Here is a 12,274-nt window from a genome sequence, read left to right as displayed (position 1 = left end):
CGATCTGATCGACGGAAACGAGCTGAACGACTGAAACGATCTGAACGACGGAAACGATCTGAACGATTGAAACGATCTGAACGACTGAAACGATCTGAACGACAGAAACGAGCTGAACGACAAACGATCTGAACGACTGAAACGTTCTGAATGACGGAAACGATCTGAACGACGGAAAAGAGCTGATGAGGGAAACGATCTGAACGACTGAAACGAGCTGAACGACAAACGATCTGAATGACGGAAACGATCAGAACAACGGAAACGATCTGAATGACGGAAACGGGATGAACGACTGAAACGATTATAACGATTGAAACGATATGAACGACTGAAACGAGATGAACGATGGAAACGATCTGAACGACTGAAACGATCTGAACGACGGAAACGATCTGAACGACTGAAACAATCTGAACGATGGAAACGAGATGAACGACGGAAACGAACTGAACGACGGAAGAGATCTGAACGACTGAAACGATCTGAACGACGGAAACGATCTGAACGACTGAAACGATCTGAACGATGGAAACGAGATGAACGACGGAAACGAACTGAACGACGGAAGAGATCTGAACGACTGAAACGATCTGAACGACGGAAACGAGATGAACGACTGAAACGATCTGAATGACGGAAACGATCTGAACGATTGAAACGATCTGAACGACTGAAACGATCTGAACGACAGAAACGAGCTGAACGACTGAAACGATCTGAACAACTGAAAAGAGCTGATCGACAAACGATCTGAATGACGGAAACGATCTGAACGACTGAAACGAGCTGAACGACAAACGATCTGAATGACGGACACGATCTGAACGACGGAAACGATCTCATGACGGAAACGATCTGAACGACGGAAACGATCTGAACGACTGAAATGATCTGAACGACTGAAACGATCTGAACGACGGACACGAGGTGAACGACTGAAACGAGCTGAACGACTGAAACGATCTGAACGACGGAAACGAGGTGAACGACTGAAACGATCTGAACGACTGAAACGATCTCATGACGGAAACGATCTGAACGACGGAAACGAGATGAACGACGGAAACGATCTGAACGACTGAAACGATCTGAACGACGGAAACGATCTGAACGACTGAAACGATCTGAACGATGGAAACGAGATGAACGACGGAAACGATCTGAACGACTGAAACGATCTGAACGACGGAAATGAGCTGATGAGGGAAACGAGCTGAACGACTGAAACGATCTGAACGACTGAAACGATCTGAACAACGGAAACGATCTGAACGACGGAAAAGAGCTGATGAGGGAAACGAGCTGAACGACTGAAACGATCTGAACGACTGAAACGATCTAATGAGGGAAACGAGCTGAACAACGGAAACGAGCTGATGAGGGAAACGATCTGAACGACTGAAACGATCTGAACGCCGGAAACGATCTGAACGACTGAAACGATCTGAACGCCGGAAACGATCTGAACGACTGAAACGATCTGAACGCCGGAAACGATCTGAACCACAGAAACGATCTGATCGACGGAAACGAGCTGAACGACGGAAACGATCTGAACGACTGAAAAGAGCTGAACGACTGAAACGATCTGAACGACGGAAAAGAGCTGATGAGGGAAACGATATGAACGACGGAAACGATCTGAACGACAGAAACGAGCTGAACGACTGAAACGAGCTGAACGACTGAAAAGAGCTGAACGACTGAAACGATCTGAACGACGGAAACGAGCTGAACCACAGAAACGATCTGATCGACGGAAACGAGCTGAACGACTGAAACGATCTGAACGACGGAAACGATCTGAACGATTGAAACGATCTGAACGACTGAAACGATCTGAACGACAGAAACGAGCTGAACGACAAACGATCTGAACGACTGAAACGTTCTGAATGACGGAAACGATCTGAACGACGGAAAAGAGCTGATGAGGGAAACGATCTGAACGACTGAAACGAGCTGAACGACAAACGATCTGAATGACGGAAACGATCAGAACAACGGAAACGATCTGAATGACGGAAACGGGATGAACGACTGAAACGATTATAACGATTGAAACGATATGAACGACTGAAACGAGATGAACGATGGAAACGATCTGAACGACTGAAACGATCTGAACGACGGAAACGATCTGAACGACTGAAACAATCTGAACGATGGAAACGAGATGAACGACGGAAACGAACTGAACGACGGAAGAGATCTGAACGACTGAAACGATCTGAACGACGGAAACGATCTGAACGACTGAAACGATCTGAACGACGGAAACGAGCTGAACGACTGAAACGATCTGAACGACTGAAACGATCTGAACGACGGAAACGATCTGAACGACTGAAACGATCTGAACGATGGAAACGAGATGAACGACGGAAACGAACTGAACGACGGAAGAGATCTGAACGACTGAAACGATCTGAACGACGGAAACGAGATGAACGACTGAAACGATCTGAATGACGGAAACGATCTGAACGACTGAAACGATCTGAACGACAAACGATCTGAACGACTGAAACGAGCTGAACGACAAACGATCTGAATGACGGACACGATCTGAACGACGGAAACGATCTCATGACGGAAACGATCTGAACGACGGAAACGATCTGAACGACTGAAATGATCTGAACGACTGAAACGATCTGAACGACGGACACGAGGTGAACGACTGAAACGAGCTGAACGACTGAAACGATCTGAACGACGGAAACGAGGTGAACGACTGAAACGATCTGAACGACTGAAACGATCTCATGACGGAAACGATCTGAACGACGGAAACGAGATGAACGACGGAAACGATCTGAACGACTGAAACGATCTGAACGACGGAAACGATCTGAATTACGGAAAAGAGCTGAACGACTGAAACGAGCTGAATTACGGAAACGATCTGAACGACTGAAACGATCTGAACGATTGAAACGATATGAACGACTGAAAAGAGCTGATCGACAAACGATCTGAATGACGGAAACGATCTGAACGACTGAAACGAGCTGAACAACTGAAAAGAGCTGATGAGGGAAACGATCTGAACGACAGAAACGATCTGAACGACGGAAACGATCTGAACGACAGAAACGAGCTGAACGACGGAAACGATCTGAACGACTGAAACGATCTGAACGACGGAAACGAGCTGAACCACAGAAACGATCTGATCGACGGAAACGAGCTGAACGACTGAAACGATCTGAACGACGGAAACGAGCTGAACGACTGAAACGATCTGAACGACTGAAACGATCTGAACGACGGAAACGATCTGAACGACTGAAACGATCTGAACGACAAACGATCTGAACGACTGAAACGAGCTGAACGACAAACGATCTGAACGACTGAAACGATCTGAACGACGGAAACGATTTGAACGACGGAAACGAGCTGAACGACTGAAACGATCTGAACGACTGAAATGATCTGAACGACGGAAACGATCTGAACGACTGAAACGATCTGAACAACTGAAACGATCTGAACGACGGAAACGATCTCATGACGGAAACGATCTGAACGACGGAAACGATCTGAACGACTGAAATGATCTGAACGACTGAAACGATCTGAACGACGGACACGAGGTGAACGACTGAAACGAGCTGAACGACTGAAACGATCTGAACGACGGAAACGAGGTGAACGACTGAAACGATCTGAACGACTGAAACGATCTCATGACGGAAACGATCTGAGCGACGGAAACGAGATGAACGACGGAAACGATCTGAACGACTGAAACGATCTGAACGACGGAAACGAGCTGAACGACTGAAACGATCTGAACGACTGAAACGATCTGAACGACGGAAACGATCTGAACGACTGAAACGATCTGAACGATGGAAACGAGATGAACGACGGAAACGATCTGAACGACTGAAACGATCTGAACGACGGAAAAGAGCTGATGAGGGAAACGATCTGAATGACGGAAACGAGCTGAACAACGGAAACGAGCTGATGAGGGAAACGAGCTGAACAACGGAAACGAGCTGATGAGGGAAACGATCTGAACGACTGAAACGATCTGAACGACTGAAACGATCTGAACAACGGAAACGATCTGAACGACGGAAAAGAGCTGATGAGGGAAACGAGCTGAACGACTGAAACGATCTGAACGACTGAAACGATCTAATGAGGGAAACGAGCTGAACAACGGAAACGAGCTGATGAGGGAAACGATCTGAACGACTGAAACGATCTGAACGCCGGAAACGATCTGAACGACTGAAACGATCTGAACGCCGGAAACGATCTGAACGACTGAAACGATCTGAACGCCGGAAACGATCTGAACCACAGAAACGATCTGATCGACGGAAACGAGCTGAACGACGGAAACGATCTGAACGACTGAAAAGAGCTGAACGACTGAAACGATCTGAACCACGGAAAAGAGCTGATGAGGGAAACGATATGAACGACGGAAACGATCTGAACGACAGAAACGAGCTGAACGACTGAAACGAGCTGAACGACTGAAAAGAGCTGAACGACTGAAACGATCTGAACGACGGAAACGAGCTGAACCACAGAAACGATCTGATCGACGGAAACGAGCTGAACGACTGAAACGATCTGAACGACGGAAACGATCTGAACGATTGAAACGATCTGAACGACTGAAACGATCTGAACGACAGAAACGAGCTGAACGACAAACGAGCTGAACGACTGAAACGATCTGAACGACGGAAACGATCTGAACGATTGAAACGATCTGAACGACTGAAACGATCTGAACGACAGAAACGAGCTGAACGACAAACGATCTGAACGACTGAAACGTTCTGAATGACGGAAACGATCTGAACGACGGAAAAGAGCTGATGAGGGAAACGATCTGAACGACTGAAACGAGCTGAACGACAAACGATCTGAATGACGGAAACGATCAGAACAACGGAAACGATCTGAATGACGGAAACGGGATGAACGACTGAAACGATTATAACGATTGAAACGATATGAACGACTGAAACGAGATGAACGATGGAAACGATCTGAACGACTGAAACGATCTGAACGACGGAAACGATCTGAACGACTGAAACAATCTGAACGATGGAAACGAGATGAACGACGGAAACGAACTGAACGACGGAAGAGATCTGAACGACTGAAACGATCTGAACGACGGAAACGATCTGAACGACTGAAACGATCTGAACGACGGAAACGAGCTGAACGACTGAAACGATCTGAACGACTGAAACGATCTGAACGACGGAAACGATCTGAACGACTGAAACAATCTGAACGATGGAAACGAGATGAACGACGGAAACGAACTGAACGACGGAAGAGATCTGAACGACTGAAACGATCTGAACGACGGAAACGAGATGAACGACTGAAACGATCTGAATGACGGAAACGATCTGAACGACTGAAACGATCTGAACGACTGAAACGAGCTGAACGACAAACGATCTGAATGACGGACACGATCTGAACGACTGAAACGATCTGAACGACGGAAACGATCTGAACGACGGAAACGAGATGAACGACGGAAACGATCTGAACGACGGAAACGATCTGAACGACGGAAAAGAGCTGATGAGGGAAACGATCTGAACTACTGAAACGATCTGAACGACTGAAACGATCTGAACGACGGAAACGAGCTGAATGACGGAAACGATCTGAACGACCGAAACGATCTGAACGACGGAAACGACCTCATGACGGAAACGACCTCATGACGGAAACGACCTCATGACGGAAACGATCTGAACGACTGAAACGATCTGAACGACAGAAACGAGCTGAACGACAAACGATCTGAACGACTGAAACGAGCTGAATTACGGAAAAGAGCTGAACGACTGAAACGAGCTGAATTACGGAAACGATCTGAACGACTGAAACGATCTGAATGACGGTAAAGAGCTGAACGACTGAAACGATCTGAACGATTGAAACGATATGAACGACTGAAAAGAGCTGATCGACAAACGATCTGAATGAGGGAAACGATCTGAACGACAGAAACGATCTGAACGACGGAAACGATCTGAACGACAGAAACGAGCTGAACGACGGAAACGATCTGAACGACTGAAATGAGCTGAACGACGGAAACGATCTGAACGACTGAAAAGAGCTGATGAGGGAAACGATCTGAACGACGGAAACGATCTGAACGACAGAAACGAGCTGAACGACGGAAACGATCTGAACGACTGAAATGAGCTGAACGACGGAAACGATCTGAACAACGGAAAAGAGCTGATGAGGGAAACGATCTGAACGACGGAAACGAGCTGAACAACGGAAACGAGCTGATGAGGGAAACGATCTGAACGACTGAAACGATCTGAACGACTGAAACGATCTGAACGACGGAAACGATCTGAACGACGGAAATGAGCTGATGAGGGAAACGAGCTGAACGACTGAAACGATCTGAACGACTGAAACGATCTGATGAGGCAAACGATATGAACGACGGAAAAGAGCTGATGAGGGAAACGATATGAACGACGGAAACGATCTGAACAACGGAAAAGAGCTGATGAGGGAAACGATCTGAACGACGGAAACGAGCTGAACAACGGAAACGAGCTGATGAGGGAAACGAGCTGAACAACGGAAACGAGCTGATGAGGGAAACGATCTGAACGACTGAAACGATCTGAACGACTGAAACGATCTGAACAACGGAAACGATCTGAACGACGGAAAAGAGCTGATGAGGGAAACGATCTGAACGACTGAAACGATCTGAACGACTGAAACGATCTGAACAACGGAAACGATCTGAACGACGGAAAAGAGCTGATAAGGGAAACGAGCTGAACGACTGAAACGATCTGAACGACTGAAACGATCTGATGAGGGAAACGATATGAACGACGGAAAAGAGCTGATGAGGGAAACGATATGAACGATGGAAACGAGCTGAACAACGGAAACGAGCTGATGAGGGAAACGAGCTGAACAACGGAAACGAGCTGATGAGGGAAACGATCTGAACGACTAAAACGATCTGAACGCCGGAAACGATCTGAACGACTGAAACGATCTGAACGCCGGAAACGATCTGAACGACTGAAACGATCTGAACGCCGGAAACGATCTGAACGACTGAAAAGAGCTGAACTACTGAAACGAGCTGAACGACTGAAACGATCTGAACGACTGAAACGATCTGAACGACGGAAACGATCTGAACGACTGAAACGATCTGAACGACGGAAACGATCTGAACGACTGAAACGATCTGAACGATTGAAACGATATGAACGACTGAAAAGAGCTGATCGACAAACGATCTGAATGACGGAAACGATCTGAACGACTGAAACGAGCTGAACAACTGAAAAGAGCTGATGAGGGAAACGATCTGAACGACAGAAACGATCTGAACGACGGAAACGATCTGAACGACTGAAACGAGCTGAATTACGGAAACGATCTGAACGACTGAAACGATCTGAATGACGGTAAAGAGCTGAACGACTGAAACGATCTGAACGATTGAAACGATATGAACGACTGAAAAGAGCTGATCGACAAACGATCTGAATGACGGAAACGATCTGAACGACTGAAACGAGCTGAACGATGGGAACGATATGAACGACTGAAAAGAGCTGAACGACTGAAACGATCTGAACGACTGAAAAGAGCTGATGAGGGAAACGATCTGAACGACAGAAACGATCTGAACGACGGAAACGATCTGAACGACAGAAACGAGCTGAACGACGGAAACGATCTGAACGACTGAAACGATCTGAACGACGGAAACGAGCTGAACCACAGAAACGATCTGATCGACGGAAACGAGCTGAACGACTGAAACGATCTGAACGACGGAAACGAGCTGAACGACTGAAACGATCTGAACGACTGAAACGATCTGAACGACGGAAACGATCTGAACGACTGAAACGATCTGAACGACAAACGATCTGAACGACTGAAACGAGCTGAACGACAAACGATCTGAACGACTGAAACGATCTGAACGACGGAAACGATCTGAACGACGGAAACGAGCTGAACGACTGAAACGATCTGAACGACTGAAACGATCTGAACGACGGAAACGATCTGAACGACTGAAACGATCTGAACAACTGAAACGATCTGAACGACGGAAACGATCTCATGACGGAAACGATCTGAACGACGGAAACGATCTGAACGACTGAAATGATCTGAACGACTGAAACGATCTGAACGTCGGACACGAGGTGAACGACTGAAACGAGCTGAACGACTGAAACGATCTGAACGACGGAAACGAGGTGAACGACTGAAACGATCTGAACGACTGAAACGATCTCATGACGGAAACGATCTGAACGACGGAAACGAGATGAACGACGGAAACGATCTGAACGACTGAAACGATCTGAACGACGGAAACGAGCTGAACGACTGAAACGATCTGAACGACTGAAACGATCTGAACGACGGAAACGATCTGAACGACTGAAACGATCTGAACGATGGAAACGAGATGAACGACGGAAACGATCTGAACGACTGAAACGATCTGAACGACGGAAATGAGCTGATGAGGGAAACGAGCTGAACGACTGAAACGATCTGAACAACGGAAAAGAGCTGATGAGGGAAACGATCTGAATGACGGAAACGAGCTGAACAACGGAAACGAGCTGATGAGGGAAACGAGCTGAACAACGGAAACGAGCTGATGAGGGAAACGATCTGAACGACTGAAACGATCTGAACGACTGAAACGATCTGAACAACGGAAACGATCTGAACGACGGAAAAGAGCTGATGAGGGAAACGAGCTGAACGACTGAAACGATCTGAACGACTGAAACGATCTAATGAGGGAAACGAGCTGAACAACGGAAACGAGCTGATGAGGGAAACGATCTGAACGACTGAAACGATCTGAACGCCGGAAACGATCTGAACGACTGAAACGATCTGAACGCCGGAAACGATCTGAACGACTGAAACGATCTGAACGCCGGAAACGATCTGAACCACAGAAACGATCTGATCGACGGAAACGAGCTGAACGACGGAAACGATCTGAACGACTGAAAAGAGCTGAACGACTGAAACGATCTGAACGACGGAAAAGAGCTGATGAGGGAAACGATATGAACGACGGAAACGATCTGAACGACAGAAACGAGCTGAACGACTGAAACGAGCTGAACGACTGAAAAGAGCTGAACGACTGAAACGATCTGAACGACGGAAACGAGCTGAACCACAGAAACGATCTGATCGACGGAAACGAGCTGAACGACTGAAACGTTCTGAATGACGGAAACGATCTGAACGACGGAAAAGAGCTGATGAGGGAAACGATCTGAACGACTGAAACGAGCTGAACGACAAACGATCTGAATGACGGAAACGATCAGAACAACGGAAACGATCTGAATGACGGAAACGGGATGAACGACTGAAACGATTATAACGATTGAAACGATATGAACGACTGAAACGAGATGAACGATGGAAACGATCTGAACGACTGAAACGATCTGAACGACGGAAACGATCTGAACGACTGAAACGATCTGAACGACGGAAACGAGCTGAACGACTGAAACGATCTGAACGACTGAAACGATCTGAACGACTGAAACGATCTGAACGATGGAAACGAGATGAACGACGGAAACGAACTGAACGACGGAAGAGATCTGAACGACTGAAACGATCTGAACGACGGAAACGAGATGAACGACTGAAACGATCTGAATGACGGAAACGATCTGAACGACTGAAACGATCTGAACGACAAACGATCTGAACGACTGAAACGAGCTGAACGACAAACGATCTGAATGACGGACACGATCTGAACGACGGAAACGATCTCATGATGGAAACGATCTGAACGACGGAAACGATCTGAACGACTGAAATGATCTGAACGACTGAAACGATCTGAACGACGGACACGAGGTGAACGACTGAAACGAGCTGAACGACTGAAACGATCTGAACGACGGAAACGAGGTGAACGACTGAAACGATCTGAACGACTGAAACGATCTCATGACGGAAACGATCTGAACGACGGAAACGAGATGAACGACGGAAACGATCTGAACGACTGAAACGATCTGAACGACGGAAACGATCTGAATTACGGAAAAGAGCTGAACGACTGAAACGAGCTGAATTACGGAAACGATCTGAACGACTGAAACGATCTGAATGACGGTAAAGAGCTGAACGACTGAAACGATCTGAACGATTGAAACGATATGAACGACTGAAAAGAGCTGATCGACAAACGATCTGAATGACGGAAACGATCTGAACGACTGAAACGAGCTGAACAACTGAAAAGAGCTGATGAGGGAAACGATCTGAACGACAGAAACGATCTGAACGACGGAAACGATCTGAACGACAGAAACGAGCTGAACGACGGAAACGATCTGAACGACTGAAACGATCTGAACGACGGAAACGAGCTGAACCACAGAAACGATCTGATCGACGGAAACGAGCTGAACGACTGAAACGATCTGAACGACGGAAACGAGCTGAACGACTGAAACGATCTGAACGACTGAAACGATCTGAACGACGGAAACGATCTGAACGACTGAAACGATCTGAACGACAAACGATCTGAACGACTGAAACGAGCTGAACGACAAACGATCTGAACGACTGAAACGATCTGAACGACGGCAACGATCTGAACGACGGAAACGAGCTGAACGACTGAAACGATCTGAACGACGGAAACGATCTCATGACGGAAACGATCTGAACGACGGAAACGATCTGAACGACTGAAACGATCTGAACGACGGAAACGAGCTGAACGACTGAAACGATCTGAACGACTGAAACGATCTGAACGACGGAAACGATCTGAACGACTGAAACGATCTGAACGATGGAAACGAGATGAACGACGGAAACGATCTGAACAACAAACGATCTGAACGACTGAAACGAGCTGAACGACAAACGATCTGAATGACGGACACGATCTGAACGACGGAAACGATCTCATGACGGAAACGATCTGAACGACGGAAACGATCTGAACGACTGAAATGATCTGAACGACTGAAACGATCTGAACGACGGACACGAGGTGAACGACTGAAACGAGCTGAACGACTGAAACGATCTGAACGACGGAAACGAGGTGAACGACTGAAACGATCTGAACGACTGAAACGATCTCATGACGGAAACGATCTGAACGACGGAAACGAGATGAACGACGGAAACGATCTGAACGACTGAAACGATCTGAACGACGGAAACGATCTGAATTACGGAAAAGAGCTGAACGACTGAAACGAGCTGAATTACGGAAACGATCTGAACGACTGAAACGATCTGAATGACGGTAAAGAGCTGAACGACTGAAACGATCTGAACGATTGAAACGATATGAACGACTGAAAAGAGCTGATCGACAAACGATCTGAATGACGGAAACGATCTGAACGACTGAAACGAGCTGAACAACTGAAAAGAGCTGATGAGGGAAACGATCTGAACGACAGAAACGATCTGAACGACGGAAACGATCTGAACGACAGAAACGAGCTGAACGACGGAAACGATCTGAACGACTGAAACGATCTGAACGACGGAAACGAGCTGAACCACAGAAACGATCTGATCGACGGAAACGAGCTGAACGACTGAAACGATCTGAACGACGGAAACGAGCTGAACGACTGAAACGATCTGAACGACTGAAACGATCTGAACGACGGAAACGATCTGAACGACTGAAACGATCTGAACGACAAACGATCTGAACGACTGAAACGAGCTGAACGACAAACGATCTGAACGACTGAAACGATCTGAACGACGGCAACGATCTGAACGACGGAAACGAGCTGAACGACTGAAACGATCTGAACGACTGAAACGATCTGAACGACGGAAACGATCTGAACGACTGAAACGATCTGAACAACTGAAACGATCTGAACGACGGAAACGATCTCATGACGGAAACGATCTGAACGACGGAAACGATCTGAACGACTGAAATGATCTGAACGACTGAAACGATCTGAACGACGGACACGAGGTGAACGACTGAAATGAGCTGAACGACTGAAACGATCTGAACGACGGAAACGAGGTGAACGACTGAAACGATCTGAACGACTGAAACGATCTCATGACGGAAACGATCTGAACGACGGAAACGAGATGAACGACGGAAACGATCTGAACGACTGAAACGATCTGAACGACGGAAACGAGCTGAACGACTGAAACGATCTGAACGACTGAA

The sequence above is a fragment of the Blennius ocellaris genome (assembly GCF_963422515.1).
Source record: "Blennius ocellaris genome assembly, contig: SUPER_5_unloc_1, whole genome shotgun sequence".
NCBI lineage: Eukaryota > Metazoa > Chordata > Actinopteri > Blenniiformes > Blenniidae > Blennius > Blennius ocellaris.
Note: the sequence above shows the minus strand (reverse complement) of the source record.